The sequence below is a fragment of the Melospiza melodia genome, chromosome 3 (genome assembly GCF_035770615.1).
Source record: "Melospiza melodia melodia isolate bMelMel2 chromosome 3, bMelMel2.pri, whole genome shotgun sequence".
Lineage (NCBI taxonomy): Eukaryota > Metazoa > Chordata > Aves > Passeriformes > Passerellidae > Melospiza > Melospiza melodia.
Genome location: NC_086196.1, coordinates 64,877,840 through 64,896,436, shown reverse-complemented (window position 1 = coordinate 64,896,436; position 18,597 = coordinate 64,877,840). Strand labels below are relative to the sequence as shown.

At 41.3% G+C, this 18,597-nt stretch overlaps 1 long non-coding RNA gene across 1 annotated transcript; it reads right to left on the bottom strand.

Annotated features, from left to right (window-relative positions):
- Positions 1–842: 842 nt before the first annotated feature.
- On the bottom strand, positions 843–14,132 carry LOC134416878 (uncharacterized). The gene is made up of 3 exons (XR_010027438.1): positions 14,091–14,132; positions 13,257–13,311; positions 843–890 (listed from the first exon to the last, which is right to left on the bottom strand). It is a non-coding gene; the product is annotated as an uncharacterized LOC134416878 (long non-coding RNA).
- Between the last annotated feature and the right edge of the window lie 4,465 nt (positions 14,133–18,597).

Genomic DNA, 18,597 nt, shown 5'->3' with positions numbered 1-18,597 from the left:
TTCTTCTGAAATAGGTCATTCTCCTATACAGGCCTGTTTGAGGGCTATCACTCAACTGTGCTGAGGATCTGTCCCTCAGCCAGAGATAAAGGAAAAAATTAGAATTTAACCACGGACAAAATTACTGATTTAAGCTGTTTTAATCTACTATAAAAACATAATATAAAACTTTTATGTTAATTTAAATAGCACCTGAGTTTAACCTTACCAGTGTTCCTGCAAAATTATTGCTGAGTAAAAAAGCAAGATGGGTGACTGTTTTTCATAAGAAAATACTTTTAATTAAATTTAAACATTTTTATCCTGTAGACAAGTGTGTCTTCTCCTGCAGAAATGCAGGGAATGTTGTTTTCCCTATCACCTGCTTTGGCTAACAGAACACAAGGCTGCTGGACAGGGAGTGGGCATAGGCAGTAACCTCAGTGTAGGTTTGTCCAAAACAGAAGGGGCAATCCAAGCAAGGCTCCTGTGGTCCTGTTAACCCTTGTATACTTTTAACTGTCCAACACCCCAATCTATTTTTGCAGTGCCCAGCTCTGGGATGTTTTGGCTCTGAATGTACAGAGATCTACTTTGATGTCTGTGAGTGAGGACAAAGAAAGGAAATTGAAGAGCCAAAAGCAGCAATGTGATGGCTTGGGTTGATTCTTGTTGCAAACACTGCTGGTAGGTGACACAGTTAAGGGCTGGGTTGTGACAGCCCCAGGGCTGTCAAACTGCCCACACACTTGCACACATCTCTCTTTAAAAGATTTGGTTTTGGTGCTAATGTTTCTTCTCTTACCCACAGTGTATCCTGGTTTGATCTTGATTTTGGGCCCAGCTGAGAATTCAAACACCTGCTTGAGCGTATCTTCCCAACCACTGTTGTAGTAACATCAGTTTCTACCCTACAAATGGGAAAAATATAAAATTTGAGTCAGAGATACAACCCTTTTTAATACAGAACAGAAAATATACTTGGTTTTGTTCATCACTCTTCTAGGCTGTGAGGCATCATTGCCCCTTTAATATATGTGTATGTTAAGATTAAATAATATATTGGAAATCACAAAGTTTTTTTCTTCCTAGCAGCTGTATAGCAAGTTAACCCTTCAGTTTTTTCTGAGAGACTGTCTGCATTTATTAGTGGTCTTTGGCTAAATTGGGACAGAAAAACTGGGTTAAAAAAGAATAACCTCTGCAGAAATGAAAACAATGTTTGCAATAATTGCCTAATGATGTTATTTTCTGCTTCTGTGCTAGGAATTGTAGCTTGGATTATACAAATGCTTTACAGGGGGGTAGTAAATTGTCCTTCTCTCCATGGATTTACAATATCAATCTTGGTAATTTGTTAGTTACAGTGTATGTAATGTGATATTATTGCTCATGTTACACAAGAGGATTACACGGCTTACTAAATAAAGCAGTGGTCTTTCCATTAGGGACCGTACTTCCTTCCACACTGATGCCAAGACAAGTGAAATTAGATTGCTGATCTCAGCCTAGGACCATCTCTGGTGAATATAGACTGAGATCCCCAAACAACCAAATGCACAGAGCCAATCACTCATCCCTCTCATCTTGCTCCTAACACCTGGATTCCAGATTGTTACATTTTGTATTCATCAGCTGCTGAAACACATTGCTGTGTGGTTTTCCAGTGCAAGATTTACCTTGTCTCAGATTTGTACCTATGCTCCTGTTAGTTTATTAGAGGCCCATGAAATTCTATTCAGATTGTATAAGGGCGCATTCAACTAGTCTGTTTGACAGGCTTCAATGTCTTGCAGTTTGAAAATCCATCCCTATTTCATCTCTGACTTTCAAGATAAGAAGAAGATATTGTTATTACTATGTCAGATGTTGATGCAAATCAATGAATAAACAGGAGAAAGAGCTACAAAAATCTGCAGTTTTGTTTGAGTCAAACTTTATTCCTTACAACACTTTTGCTCTTAAAGGTCTTTCTGTGATATTCTGCTGCTCAGCCTGAAACATTTGCTTTTTAATTTCACTTCTCACAGATAAAATCCTTTTCTTCTGTCCATAAGGTTTTCCCCTTTTTATTATTTACGCTTCCCTGTCTATAGTTGTCTTATCTCTTCTCCTTGTGATTAATTGTAATACTGTTTTCTGAGCTCTGGCTAGCATTTCATTATATTTCAGGTGGAGTGGGTTCTACAACCGAACACAATATCCCAGATATAGCTGATTGAAAGAGAATGGCATCTTAACCACCTAGAATAAAATTGTTAATGCTTATTTTATTATTTTCCCCATTCTAAAGCTTTTGAATAAATTTTGTATTGATTAAAAAAGTTGCACTGCCAGCTTTAAACCTGCCAGTCTCTGTGTATCTGCATAAAGAGTAAAGCTGAGCATTGCTCTATCAGCCTAGGTCAGCCCACAGGGACTTTATCTGTGGCTGAAAGACTTGCATTTGAGTGAAGTCAGCCTAGAAATGGACTCCTTAGCACTGGTGCCTTTTGATAACTCTCAAGCATCTACCAGTCCTTTGCATAGCAAACTCAGTGAGGAAGTTATTAGTGCTCAGATCCTTCAAAAATCCTTAGGTACTGAAAGACATGGGGCACATTTGGAGCAAGGGCTGACCTTAAGGTCACTCTAAATCACAAGCCCACCACTTGTTTCTACAGCAAGCCTCTTACCCTGACTCCCAGCCCTAAGCCTGCATAAGCCCAGGACCCAGGTGTGCTCCCTGTGCTGAGACCAAAGCCACCCCTGCTTCTGTATCCTCTCCTCCCACTGTGGTGTGGGACATACAAGCCCTGGAAGCACTTTATTACCAGTCCCATAAAATCCCTTTTCCCAATTTAGGACTCATCCTTTCTTTACCTCCTGAATGGTTTTTGTGGGCCATACCTGGAAAAGCAGATCAACAGCCCATTCCCCACTCCAGCGGCTTTGCCTGCCACAGACTTCTTGAGGACACGCCTTGGTGAAAACTCTAATAACAAATGGGCCCTAAAACCAAACAACAGACATTTTGGATGTGATTTGTTGCGTTCATTTGAAAACAAAACTCAGCTCCATTCTGTGCAGTCTTTTTAAGTTCATACATATTTCTGGGGAATACTCCCCAGAAATATGTATGAACATATGGTTGTGCTCCATGGCACAACCAAAATAGTAAACAAACAAATAAATAACATACAGCCCCAGATATCTACTGAGAGAGGCACAAGAGTACCACTTGCTTGAATAACTGAGCTTCTTAGATGAGACTGCTGAATTATTGGGAATGGAACTGTGACTGTCTATTTGTTTTAAGTGGACAATAATGTCTGTTAATCACTAACTTCTGGTTACCACTGACCAAGACTACTTGAACAAATAACCTGGAGATCCAAGTGTCTGCATTCCATTACCAAGCTCCAAAAGCCACTTAATCACTTCACCACGAGCACTGCAGCTGCCTCGCAATGTGCCACACACGGATCTAATGAGCAGTTTCAACAGCCTTGGTTTGGCTTTGTGCTTTGCAAAAACACAGGCATGATAATGGGCAAGAGATGGGCAATTTGTGAATGCTTTCTGCATTTTTTTTTTTTTTTGTGGCTGCTAAAAGAGACTGAGGACTCTCAGTAGCTGAGGTCAGTGGAAGCAATTCCAGCCCTCTGGGCAGAGGCAGTGTGAGGCTGAGCTGGGGCTCAGGGTGTGTGCTGGTTCATTGTGGCTGCTGTCACCAGATCATCCTCCCTATAGGCCACAAGGGACAGAGGCCTGCATCTGGAAGGGAACTGAGGAGCAGCTGGAGATCTGAGATTTGAGATTACAAAACACCATTCCGAGCCAAAGGAGAGGATGTGGTCCCTGTGTTCTTCCACTTCCCTCCTTTCCCCACCTGGAGATTGTCTCCAGGAAGGGGCAGACCCAACACAGGGCCAGCAACCATGGGTGGCTGCTCTGAGGGGCTCCTGGAGGGAGCTCCAGCTGTGCCGTGGTGAGTCCCGCTGAACCCATCACCCAGCAGTCACAGTTCAGAGGCAGCAGAGGTAAAACCCTCTCAGACACCCCTGAGTGTCTGTTGGGGATCCCCAAATAAAACAAATGTCAGGGAGAGATGGGGCAGGATAGAAACCCACTCCCCAGAGATGTCAGCTGGGGTCTGACAGGAGCAATTTCCCACAGTTTATTGCAGACAGAGACCCCACGTGCCTGTGTCAGACAGCAGGAAGAGAAGGAGCAAGGTCATCCTCCTAAAATCAGTTCTGCAAAAGGATTATTGCTTTATGCAGAAGAGATGTGGGAGTGAGAGTGACAGAGCTGGAGAGTTCTGCTCTTTGAGGTTTTACAAGGGAGCAACAAGCCAGTGTAATTACTGAAGCTCACTACAGAACTTATAAATCCATTGTCAGTGCAGTTGACTCCATTCCCAGATTCTTAACTCTAGTTCAGTCTTTCCCCTCCATTCACAGGTACAAATGCCTCTGGCTTTGTGGAAGTGACTAGAACAGAACTGACTTGCTGCTTTTTACCCTAAGAAACTGTTGGTAGCCTACAGGTAGAAATCAAAAGCATGTCAGCTGAGATTTGGGTAAAGAACTTGTACAGCATTAAGGAACTTTAAGTGCTCAGATCTGCAAATTAGTCTGGTCTTTGTACTTTTCTTTCTTTACCAAAAATCTAGAGTGAAACTTGCTATTCTGGGTTATTTCACCATCAATTACATGCACAAATGAGGCTTTGGGCACACACCTCCAGAGTTTTTTCAAATGGTTTCAAAAATATGTGCAAAGAATGAGAGAGCAGGTACTGACCATTTAGAAATCCTTAATAACAAACAGTGTTAAGAAAGTCAGTTTAAATTAGTTGATACAGCACAAAAATATGCCAGATTTTTTTCCTGTGGTGTATTGGTGATTAATATCTTAGGAGAGGAAACATATGTTACCGTCCAACCAGTATCATTTAAATAATGTTATGGTATTATCTTGACAATGAATGTTCAGGAAAGCTTACTTGCTGTGAAATTATCTACAACTTTGGTGTTTGATAATTGCTTAGTGAAAACTTCTACATTATAAGATTGGGTTCCATTTTCAAACTGCTGTTCATAATCAAACTCAAATTGTAACACAGGACTTGACAGAAGTTCTCTGTACATTCCACTAGGATATAAAAAAGGTGATGTCTCCAAGATGGCAACAATGCTTCTAATGGAGACAAAAAAGTATGTCCAAAGGCTCTTTTTTTGAGCACCACAGAAAATCAAGCTGCCAAGGCTAGGCAAGTGGGATAGGAAAATCTTTCCCTCCAACACACTTTCTCCTAAAGGCATCAGGAATCATTTTAGTCCATGTATCTCAGGAGACTGACACAAAGTCCCTTTGAATCAAGTGGGGGATTTTTATTAATATCAGCAGGCATTCGTTGGGGAGCCAAAAGCCTGTGTGAATTAAATCTGCGAGTCAGAAGTGGAAGAAGATGGAGCCAGGCCCAGGCTGGACTTCAGGAAGCAACAGAGTATGTTTCAGTCGAAGGAATGAAGGCCAGAGCCCCAGCTTCAGTCTCTCCCCCTCTGTAATCCCTTTGTAGGCTGCTGCAGGTGGATATACTGAGGGACTCAGCTGCTAAGGCTGAAAATAGCAGTTTCCCCATTCTAAAAAACCACTACCAGCCACCCCTGTTTCCCAAACCAGAAGTGGTTTGGGAAAACCACTACATCAGTGGTTTTCCAGGCTTTGCCATGCTTTATAGATTCAAGTAAAGGCAAAGATGTCTGGAGTCCCTAGAGGGAAAATTTTCATGTCACAGGCAGTATCTTATTCACTATTTCTTGCTAAAACACTCAAAAATGCTGATTTCTTTCTAATTTTCCAGAGGGGGCACAAGGAAGTATGCCACAGCAACATAATCCTTCATAAAATTAGGCCAATAATAATATTTTTAAAAGTTTTGTCATTGGCTTTTTCATATCTCCTGCAGAAAAAGACAGAGAATGACATGTCCCTTATGTCAAAGCCCCAAAAGGAATAAAACCAGCATGAAACACAGGGAGTTTTTAAGGGGGTGTTTTATCAGCCTTCTTCCCTCTGCCCATTTTCCCAGGACATTAAAAAAAAAAAAAATAGCACAAAGATGTAGAATGAGAGGAGCTGAGGAGAAAAAGGCAGATCTCCAAGGTATTGGCCATCCCAGCCCTCTGCTCCATGACAGCTCCCACCTTGCCAGGTGGTGGCAAGGTGAGGTGAGGGGGTGGGTTCCTCATTGCTCCCCAGCCTGCCTGAAGCACACACCCAAACACATCAGAGGATTTGGTGGGATCCAGTCTCCTGTGTTTGCAGGGGACAGGCTGGACCAGGAATCTCAGCACAAGACTGGAGGTTGAATGCTATCCTTGTAGAGCATGATGCTCTTCACTTACCCTTCCACTATGGAAAGGTAACCAATTCCTGGGAGTCTGCAAGCTCCAAAAGGCAAAGGCTCCCTTTGTCAGGGAGTCAGAGAGACTTCTTTTCCTGACACCATGGAGAAGCCAGGTGTAATGATATCATCATGTATAACTGCTATAATAGATGAACCTCAAAAGGCACACCTCGTTTACTGGTTGCAAGTGCACTGAAAAGACCGTGGAGCTTAAGGCACTCTCAAAAATTACTACTGAATTTTTGAAGTGGGGTTATTTTCAGAAGCGTAAGTCAAACACACTTGATTAGATGGAGGTAGCAATATAAAATGCATCCTCATTTACTTTAGAAAGTAATTGCTTTCCATAGTGGAAAAATTAAGGTTGTGAAATTTATTGTCTAAAATTACACTTGATTAGGTGAGACAGATCTTTACACTTGCCAGCTTTTACATTTTACTCCTGAGATATCCATCTTTACTAGTAACATATTTTATGGGTTTATTAAAAACATCACGTTGTCTTATCCTACTTAACTGCAAATAATTCAAACAGAATGTTGGAAGATTTCCCTGGCAGCTTGTAAGAAAAAAAATGTTACCTTTCCAAAAGTGTTGTTTTAGAAAAAATCCTAAATATTTCAGAAAATAAAATAGTCAAGTAAACTACTGTCAAGTTTCAACAGCTAAGCGGAGTCTAACACACAGTGAAAATACAATTCCTTAGTTCTTGTGGATCTTCACCTGATAAGTTGTTGTACAAGAGCTTCCCCTTTTTCAGAGGGGCTCTCTGGAAAACTCAGGCTTTAGAGTGCATTGAATGCCATCTGGCTGCACAGCCTACCCACAGAGGCAACTCTCATGCCTACAGAGTAGCAGAGAAGTTCAATTCCAATCCAAATATTTTTCCTTTCAGGCAAGGCATGTTAGTTTTTTTTCTAACACAAATAAATAAAAAGCAAATACTTCTGTAAAAGAAATCTCACATCATCAGAATTAGAGCTGCGTAAATGATTGGATCTTTTGGTGTTGTTGAATGAAAATACTAATAGCAATAAAAATAACAATTAATTTTCAGTCCTGCTAAGTTAATTTACTAACCCACTTGTCACACTTATTTTCAGAAAATCAAACCACAAAACATAAAAATTCATTGAAAACCTTGGGTGTTGACCTGCTCCATCCATGATACAGCTACCATAGTCTGTGCTTTTCTTAATAAAGCTCGGAAGAGGCAATCACAGACCAGGATAATTTTAAATACTGCAGTTGAAAACACCTTTCAGTTGAACTCTGAAACTCTGAGATGTGAGTGCTGTGGTTAATTTCAAGTTTACTGATTGGGAAAGAACTTCTAAATCCTGCCATTCATAGGAAAAAAAAATTCACTTGAAATGAGTCCAAGACAAATGTTTTTTATATACAGGCTCAAATCTAGATTTTGAAATTATGCAAGACTGTTTAGTCCAATCAGTTATTTCTTCCTCACAAACTCCACTTTCAAGCATAATTTCATTCCTGCTTTATAAAAGTTTCCCAACATTCAATGACATTTCTCTCTAAATATATGTTTAGGTCATATGAAGACAAGTATGGCATTTATAGGTCCATTCAAGATTAACTATATGAAATAATTAATGTACAATGAACAAATGCAACCCCAAAGCTGAAGGTCAGACCCCATTAAACATGTCACCCATCATACTTACAGGAGCCCCTATTAACTTGTGCAGGATATCTAAATTTTTTGCTATCAGGTCCTCACAATGTGGGCTGGGGGTTCTGTGTGTGTTTTAGAAGTTAATCAGCCTTTTGTGGCAGTAAGTCTAATTTAAAGTGTTACCTGGTGTGCCAGGCATGTCCTGTTTTCCTTTGAGAGGAGGCTGCCAAGGTCCCGCGTTACCATCGTGCACCCTTCATAACTGCTCACTATTATCAGCTTCTCAGTTTCATCTCTTGGATCAGCAGCAATTTCTGAAAAGTATTTATTTTCTTTGCTAGCCCAGCAAAGGGCTGCCACAGCACGTTGGATTACACCAGCAAACAGGCCCACTGGAGCAGCAAGGTGCTCGTCCCTCCCCAGCATTCTGCACCCCTGTGTGGCAGCACTGGGGGTGCATGGCTGGGTCACCAGCCATGGGAGGAGTAGGAAAGGTGGAATTCAACTTCGTGTGGGCTTCATCTGCTGCCATGGGCAGTGCCAATCATCCTGCAACAGTACTGCCCATAAACTGCTGCTGCACTGCACTAGGCTGCAGCAGACAGCAAGTAGGCTGGCAATATTTTTCCCAGAGAAGGATGATTTCATTGCCTTATAAAAAAAAAATTGAAATCTTCTTCCCTCCACTTTACAAAACAAAGAGCACAGGAGCAGATCAAAAGGATCCTGCATACTTTGTACCAGGCTGGGGAAACCATTTCTGTCTCAGCTGAAGAAGAGGACAGCTGAGAACCCACTCCCAAGTGCCAGAAGAGAGAGTTGGAGCTGGTTTGGGAGAGCAGGATGGAGTCTGGGTTACATCTCCTGACACCTGGGGCAACCTCTGCAGTAGTGCACTGTCTGCTTGGAGGCTGCTGGCTCTGGGGAGCAGCTTTCCCAGGAGCCATGCTGGTGTGCTCACCTCCTCCATACCTGTGCTGTTCACTGTGCCAGAAATTGCTCTTCTCCCACAACCTCTTCACTGCCCGTGCCTGGGACACAGGCTGAGTTAGCAAGAGCATAGCTTCACTCCCATTGGGAATCTCACCTATCAGCAGCAGGCAAGACAAATGATGACTTTGCACTTGCAGCTAATAGTTCCACTGGACACATTTCTAAGTGAAACCAAAGCCTTAGATTGGGGCATTTCAAGGCCATTGCATGGACTGCTCTGAAACTGAGAAAAATCTTAGGACAGAGTGGCCTCATGAGCTCCTCTCCACCTCAGGAGTGAGTTTAGTGCTACACTTTGGTTGTCCCTCCCATGTCATCCCTCTGTCCTTATCCTTCCCAGCCCACACAGAACAAATCACCCTGACACAACTTGTGGCACAGAAGACTGCAGCAGGCAAGGAGAAACCTTTTACATTTCCAAGAGCTCCTGCACACAGCACTTCAAAGAAGGTGGAAAACTCTTTGTCCCACAGTTTCAGAGTGATGGCTGTCACCACTGCGGGCTCTCCGTGCAGAATCAATTAGTGATAGCCAGTCTCTGGTGGCTCTGCAGAGGCGGCCTTTCTTCCTCCTCTGAAATGCCATCAAGGTTTCCTCATCAAAGGATTATGCTTATGACAAGAAAGCAAAGTAATTTAATATAAGCTGAAAGGGAAATGGAAACTCCCCCACCTAAGGCTAAAGCAGGGGCTGCTGTATCTGGAAACACCACTATAATCTACAAAACAATTTCTCACCTCTGCCTGAGAAAAAAAAACACCCAACAAAAAAACCCCCAAACCCTTTAAAAACAGCCTTTCCAGAGCATACATGTGTAAGGGGGTAAATTGGCTTTGGACAACCCCATGCCCACTAGCACGGGTCATTCCCTATTTCAGATACAGTTTTGTTATTTGCCTTGTATGGAAAGATGAAAACCACAGTAGACAGAAGTAAAGCTTTCAAACCCTGCTTAGACTCTTCCTAGACCTTCCTTTAGGTTGTTATAAATTAGAAGTCAATGGATATGTGCAGTTTACAGCAGTGAGTTTCTGACCCACTGAATCTAAAAAGGAAACAGATTTATGAGATAAATGGCCACAAATTTCCTATTATTTGGTACATTTTTTAACATATGCATTCTTTGGGCAGCATACCATAAGTATTATGTTCTGTCACAAATATTTAGTGAAGCAAACTTTTTAAAATATTATATAATTTGTGGATGACCATGGGCTCTTTTGTGTGTGTCCATTCTTTAAATTAGTCTGACTGATGGCTGCTCCCTTTCCCCCCCCATTTTGTGGTCATACATTTTATTTACCAAGCTAATTTGTGAGAGCTGGAGGAAAGGTACTGTCTGTGCTTTCCTCACACAGAGCAGATTCCAGAGACATTTTAGTACAATTCAGAAAGAGAGCTTGGCAGGCCCTCCCTGTCACGGTAATTCACATAGGCTTAAGGCTACCCCTCAGAAAGAAAGAGAAAACAAATATGAGTGGAGGAGCAATTTTCCTAATTGTTTACACTTTCTGTGAGAACTTATTCATGAATAACTTGTGGCACTCTACTTTTTTATATGCTCTCACAGAATAAAGCATTTCAGTAAAGAAAACAGACGTGGAAGCTGTTTCCAGTTGGGTGCTGTTTCCTCAATGTGCCCATGGTTCCAGAGACAAAGAATCTCTCTCTGCCTCCTTTGCTAACCCTGCATGTCATGGGCTTTGGTGGTGACAAAAAGAACAATTAGAAAAAAACCAAAACCAACAAGTAAATAATCAGCAGTAAAAATCTACCCACCAAAGAAGGAGAAACAGCAGAGCAAGCAAGTGGAAAGCAGGTAAGAGGCTGCTTTGGCCCTATCAGACAGAAGAACAGACAGAGCACTCCCATCCCACATGGCACCACTACCTTCTGGGACACAATTTCACACGGTAAAATGCCAAATCAGGTTTAAAATGCTTTGTCATTCTGAGGTACTTCATATTAGCCTTTTTTTTTTTTTTTTTAATCAGGAGAAAGAATTGCCACTAATTTGGATTCCAAAGAAAAAATTCAAATTCACCAAAGACTGAGTGTTTTCAGATCTGGATTATCTGGATTCCAAGTTAATCCAAAACCTGTATATATCCTGAATTGAACTCAACTGGGACTTTAAAGAGTTGTCTTCTCCTCCAACTGCTCCAATGAAAGCACCAAATTGTCACCAAGGAATTTATCTTGCCATTACTTCCACCATAACTATAAGTAGAAAATACCAGAAAAACCTAACTAGATAGCCTGAGAAAAGAAATATTTAAAAATTTTTATTTAATTTTGTTCTTTTGCTCTTGCTCACATCCACATCAAAATAATGCTGGAGAGGGAAGAGTGCTTTCCCAGTGTGTTCCCGGAGGGATGATTGAGTTGCCTACGGTAAGGGCAAACTTTCTTGGACAAGAGACACAATTTCCTTTGCAGCCTCTACAGAACTACAAAAACGCTCTGCTGGATGCAGGAGCCACCAGCCTTATTGGCTTTCCACTCCAGCAATAAGACGTATTCCTTCAATCAAAAGTTTATGTAAAAAATAATAAAACAGCACAAAAATCACATAATGCAGCAGATATAAAACAGTCCCAGGTAGCAGGGTAAAAACTTTAGTAAAGCAGATCTGATTTAGCATCTATGGGATTTGTAGAAGCAATCAGTCCTTAGGAAATGTATGACTTAAGAGGGAATTAAGGCCTAGTCTAAGAGATGATCCTGCTTCAGGAATGCCACAGAAACAAGGAAATGGAGGTGAGAAAAAAAAGGAACAAAAGAGGTTGGAATACAGGCTCCATTTGAAGGCAATATGTTATTCCCATCAAACTGTTTCCACTCTGAGTTTTCATACTTGAGAGGTTGGATAAGCCTTGGACAAGGCTCTGACCTTTAAAATGCTTAGCTGAATCTGGAATTCCAAACCTTTTGAAGGTATCCCATCATAAACACTAACATGCAAACAGATTCCACATAAATACTAAATGCAAAAGTCATAATTTACAAATATGTCAGTGTGCCAAAGAATACTACTGAAGTTGTACAAAGATAGTTTTTTTTTACACAAACCACACACTGAAAAGTAGCTAGACTAGCTCAAGGCTGCTTTTAAAAGTTTTTCACTACAGTCAGCTTTACTTCGGTGAGTCCCCACCGATACTTGAGTTGTAGTGTTCAAAACTCAGCTGTTTCACTTTGCATTAGACTGCACTCCTTCAAGCTTGAGATCCGGAGATGATAGCCTAAACAAATCAGCAGAAATCCCCTGCAGTCTGGCTATTTACTATTTGTGTTCAGAAGTTCAGCTATGCTGTCTTTGTGACAGACACATTACAAGAAAATTATTTGCTTCAGATTATATATATTGTTGTATTCCAGTTCTGCTGAAAGGACTACCGGAATTCAAGGTTACTTACTAGATCCATGTGTAAGATTTATAAGACTCCTCATTTTTTCATGATATCAGCATGAAATTGCATCTCTTCAAACCACTTAAAAACTTCCCTGCTCCCTGGAAGCACCAGGGAATACAATTTTACAGGTACACCTTAATTCAAAAGCAGCAACAATAACAGTTTTTATCATTTAACAGAAAGACACAGGCCACATTTTCCATGTGCTCTTATTATAGAGCCTCACCAGAAAAAACCAACATCCTGGTGTTTACTGTGGCCTGTTTGTGCACATCTTTAAGTTCAAGCACTGCGCACAGAGCTTCTGCCATGGAGAATCAGTCACATTGTTGACACCCACCCATCTACATTCACGACATTCTTCAACAGCCACCAGTCAGCCACTTGGAAATGCAGCTCAAGGAACTACAGTGATTTGGGTAGCACAAATAATGTGGTTACTGGGAGAAAGTTTGTGGAAATGTATTGGCAAGATTAGTGGAAGAGCATTTCCTATAATTTGCTGACCACCAAATGAAAGATGTTGCTAGAGCTGACTTGTAGTCTGTTTGCAGTTCTTTGTACATGTAGTCAGGATAACTGAGCTCAGAAAAACTGGGCACTCAGGGCAGTGTGTCTTTTTCCTAGAAAAGTATGGTTGAATGAACAAGATTAATGAAATTCAGATACATGCTTTCCAGAACAACTATAACTACCCCATCTGTGCCTCTGCAGTACTCAAAAACACTTTCTATGTTTTCGAGTATTTTTACAGTGTATCTGAGCAAGAGTCCTGTAGCAACCATAGCATAGACATAAATAACCTTTGAAAGTTTCTGCCATATAATACTCACATGATCCAGGTTGTCTTCTGTTTGTTTGAAGGCAAAGAACTATAGTTGATTTCACCTGGAAACAAGTTAATGGGATTTTAGCTAAATAAATATGATTTCTAAGCATACATTTTTCTTAATTTTCTAAACAAACCAGGGCTCACATGCTGGATTAATGCATGACACAGCCCCAGTTTGGCATCTTTCTCTCTAACATCATAACAAACAAATATGGATTCTCATGGGGAACCCATACAGCCCATACAACCTGTATTTCTTTAAAGAAAGGGCCAATATATTAATTTGTCTGAGCTACCCACCAGAATGCTACCCATATTTTTCTCCAACCCAACTCCTGCTTCAAGGGCACAAAGGGTGACTTGGGGGTGTTGCTCTTATTTCCTCCTTCCCAAACTAAGCTCTACCCCTGGGCTCTTCCACCAAGTGGTTGTAGATGCCAAAACGTCACAAGTCAGAGCAAAGCCACAAGTGCTCAGTAGCAGCAAGAAAAAGTCACAAGTGGAAGGGGACCAAATAAAAGGATGTCTTTGTTAGGGCAGCCATTAAGCAAGGCTCCTCTCAAGCACGTGTGTACTGCAAACACACGTGAGGCTCCAGACTTCAGTAAATGGTTGAACAAGTTTACTGACATGACTCATTCTATTGCTATGTCTAAACCGAATCAATTTTAGCTGCTCAGCTCTGATGAATGTTAAGGTCATAGCAACCATTAAAAATAAGAAAGGCACCTGAACACATTAACAACATGGGAAAAATATGGGGTTTAGCTGGAAATAAACAGAAGAAATTTCAAAACAAAGAGCAAGTTTATTTGTTCTTTCCCAGAAAGATTACCTTCTCTCATGAAAGGATCTTGTTATTAGAGTTCCTTTGCTTCCCCAGCAATGGTATCGTGGTTCTGTAATACTGTTAGTCTGGTCAAAGGCTATGTGGGCCACAGAACCGAGGCAATGACAGTGTTTATGAGAGCTGGGAGCAAGATGAGAATGAGAAAGATGAGGAGAGACAATACTAGTCATCTACAAAATAAAGAGCTAGGCAAGAGGGCAAAATTGCTGAAGGGTAGATAGAGCTAGTAGTGCAGAAACACCGTCAATTTCTTTGTAAGAAAAGGGAAGGGAAAATTGCACATGCTCAAAGAAAACTCCTTGAAAGTACCTGACAGCCAACTCTGACTGAAGGGGAAATAAAAATTAATTTGGAGCAATTTAGATACAGCAAAATCTTATTCTGTTAACCCCTTTTGCTTAGTAAATTCCCTTCAAAGTCCTTTTCCTGATAAGGAAGTTTAGGACATAATCTGAGAAGAACTAGGAATGGGATTTTATCTGCTGTTGAGCATTTAAGCTGGCTGAAGCCATAGTAGCTGGAAATGCTGAAGTACATCTATGTCCACACTTTATACATTTTTCTATTCTTAGTTTGAAGTCACTGCTGAAGTTCTACAGAGGAGGTCAAAATTTAGGCATCAAATACAATATTTTCCATCCACCAGCCAAAACCTAACAAACATTGCCTTAAATAAATTTGTGCCCATGCCAAATTCAAAATTAACTTCCCAAGCCAAGCTAGGGTTGATGGGATGGGGCCAAGGGGCCCACAACTCTGCTGTTGAGCTAATGGAGCAGTCTCAAGCTGCCAATCCAACAAGGGAGACTTTTTTATTTAACATATACATTACACAACGTGTGCAATATTTTCCACATTCAATGAGAAGACTTTATTTATAAGCTGCCTGTGTTGAAATGGTCTCTTATTACAAGGAAGCAGCAAGCCAGGTTGAGCCTGGAAATGAACTCTCATTTTCTCCTTCACTGCAGCATTCAGTGACATTTTGCTCATTCACTCCAAAAATATTTTACAGATGGTTTTGGACATTTACTGGATATGTAGGCCCTAGAATAATGAATTATATTCCCAAACCTTTTCATCTTGTTCAGTCTTCATTACTTAACGGAACAGTCAGTGAGATACCAAGTTTAAGGAATTGCATCTGCCTCCAGAAAGAGGACCTATGGTGAAGATATTCAGACTCATTTTCAGCCAAAAAAATGTCTTTTGTCTTCATCAACAGTTTCAAATGGATCAACATTTTGCAGATAGGTTTCATATATAATTTCCAGTCCTTTCTACTTATGGAAAATTGAGTTAGATACTTCAGAGTTTGAAAGAACAGGCCAAATCCTCACATCCATGCTGACTGCAATTGATACTTACACAGATAGTAAAAATTATGTCTATAATTCTGTCTTCATTCATGAGCCTGGGATACCTTCTCTGGAAATTCCTAGGTCCAGATTCACCTCTGATATCAGTGAAATTTCTCATCACACAGGAAACTAGTCAACATCAAAAAGAAGTCAGTGCATGTATGAAGTTCTTGTAGTGCTGTGTAATAATAATTTATTATGTAAGCCTCTGTGATATCCTGCAAGTATATCTATAATCAAAATAGCCATTCAATTTCTAAATCACTGATCTCATGTCAAGTGCTTTTGCTCCACCTAAGACATTCCACAGATGGTCTTGGGTAACAAATCCCAGAAGAATTTTCTGGATTGTGAATCCTGGTCCCACAGAGGCATCATCTACCAGCTTTGAATTAAATATATATTCCTTACTGAGAAACATATTTTCTAACCTAAGTATCTTCTCTGTGTTTCCTATTGTTGGTCCTGTTGGTCCTTAAATTCCTTCCTGCTTGGAGAGTACGCACAGAACCAAGAACCACTGGTGGCTGTGAACCCCATTTTGGATATCCATCACTACTCATGTATTCCCCAAGGAATTCATTTTGTGATTACATAAACCAGTGCATTGTCCTATGGAGAGAACAGAGACATCTCCGAACAAACCAGTTGTGCTGCAAGTGACATGACTAATTCAGGCTGATAGCTCTAATTCCAGCTCTGGTACAACCTTTTCCACTCCAGAAGACACCAGATTCCACTCCTCTGTTGCAACAGATGTTTGTTTAACAGAGGATGTACATTAACCTTGGCAACTGGTACATAATTATTCAAATTCTCTATAAATTAGCACTTTGTTTAACTGCTCTCTCTCTGATCAGGGAACAGAGACTAATTAGGAAAGAGGAACAATTAGTAGCCAAGGACACTTTTGAAATCAGCCTACAGAGAAAAGTATTTCTTGACTACATTTAAAAAGTCACACTGTAGGCACTTAAAGTTAGAAGAGTGTCAGGGGAGTGTTAAAATGAAAGGCTATGGAAAGAGCACAAAGATTGGAATGACTCATCCTCTCCTGGGAAAGCAATAAAAGCTCTCTATCCTTCAAAAAAACATAATTTATGTCTGATATCAATAAAATTCTAATAGGAAACAATTACTTTTAAATATAATTTCAGTAATAAAGTCCTATTTATGCAAAATAGACAGGAAGACAACAAGCAAATACTTCTTTCCATGCAAATGGTAGAAGTCTAACAGTGCAAGAACTGACCTAGGCTGTCTGGGTTTAAACACTGACAGTACAGGGTTTAAGGTCTCTTGGTATTTGAGAGAAGACAGGATGACAACAATGTCAATCTGTCCGTGGAGACATGCTGAGTGAGATCAGAGCCACTGGAGGGACAGAAAGCACAAAGGAGTGAGGCAACTTGATGGTCTCAAAAAGCTGTCTGCCAGGTTTTCCAGGAGGATGCCGTGGGAGACATTGCAAAAGGCCTTGCTGAAGTCCAAACAGACACATCCACAGCCTTTCCTGCATCCACCAGCTGGGTCACCTGGCCATAAAAGGAGATCAGGTTGGTCGAACACAAACTACCCCTCCTAAACCCATGCTGGCTGGTTCTGATAGCAAGATCCTGTAAGTGCTGCATGATGATGGACTTACATGATGAGTTTACACTCAGTATAAACTGTTCCATCATCTGACTGGGTACTGTGGTCAGGTTAACCAGCCTGTAATTACCAGGATCCTCCTTCCTACCCTTTTTGTGCATTGGCCAGCTTCCAGTCATCTGGAACCTCACCAGTGGGTCAAGACTGCTGGTAAATGATGGAGAGCAGGTTCACAAGCTCTTATGCAAGCTCCCTCATCACCCTGGGGTGGATCCGATTTGATCCCACAGATTTATGAACATCCAAGTGGCTCAGCAGTTCTCTGACTGCCTCCTCCTGGATAACAGGGGGGCTATTCTGCTCCCTGACACCGCAGGAGGACAGCTGTCCTGAGGACAAGCCATCTTCTCACTAAAGACTGAGGCAAAGAAGGCTTTAAGCACTTCTGCCTTCTCCTCACCTGCAGTTACTGAGTTCCCTCCCACATCCAGTAGAGAACAAAGGTTGGTCTTACCCTTCCTTTTCCCATCAATATATTTGTAAAAACATTTTTTACAACTTTACAAAAGTTGTCAAATGACTATTGGACTAAGCTATGGCCTCCCTATTTTTTTTCCTACATGCCTGAGCAAGCCCCTTAAATTCTTCCTGAGAGACCTAACCCTCCTTCCAAAGATCACAAATCCTCTTTTTACCCTTAAGTTCCTTTGAAACCTCGTTGCCCATCCAGGCTGGACATTTGCCTTGTTGACTCATCTTACAGCATACAGGGACAGTCTGTTCCTGTGCCCTCAAGATCTCTGTTTTGAGGCACACCCACCTTTCCTCAACTCCTGTGTTTTTAAGAGCTGCTTCCGAAGGAACTGTCTGGATAAGTCTCCTAAACAAGTCAGAGTCTGCCCTCTGGAAGTCCTGTGTAAAAGTCTTATTGATCTTTGGCCTGACTTCACCAAATATCAAGAACTCTGTAATTTCATGATCACTCTGCCCCAAGAGGCCTCCAACCACCACATCTCCCTCAAGTTCATCTCATTTACAAATAACAGGTCTAACATAGTCCCTTCCCCTGGTGGGCTCACCCACCAGCTGTGACACAAACTTTTCCTCCATACACTCTAAGCACTTCCTGGACTGCCTCTTTTCTGCTGTGTTAAGTTCCCAGCAAATGTCTGGTAGGTTAAAGTCACCTACAAGAACAAGACCTGGTGACCCTGAAATATTCTCCAGCTGCTTAAAGAATAAATTGTCCACCTTTCTTCCTGGCTGGGTGGATGATAACAGAGTCCCAGTAGGATGTCAGCCTTGTTGGCCTTCCCCCTAATTCTCACCCATAGGCATGCAACTCCATCGTCATTAGTTTCAATACCCATGGCAGCAAAGCCTATCTAACATAAAGGGCCACCCCTCCACCTCTTCTCCCTTTCCTGTCTCTTCTGAGGAGCTTGTAGCCATCCAGTGCAGCACTCCAGCCACGTGAGTCATCCCACCACATTTCCATGATGGCAACTGCATCACAGCTCTGCTGCTGCACCATGGCT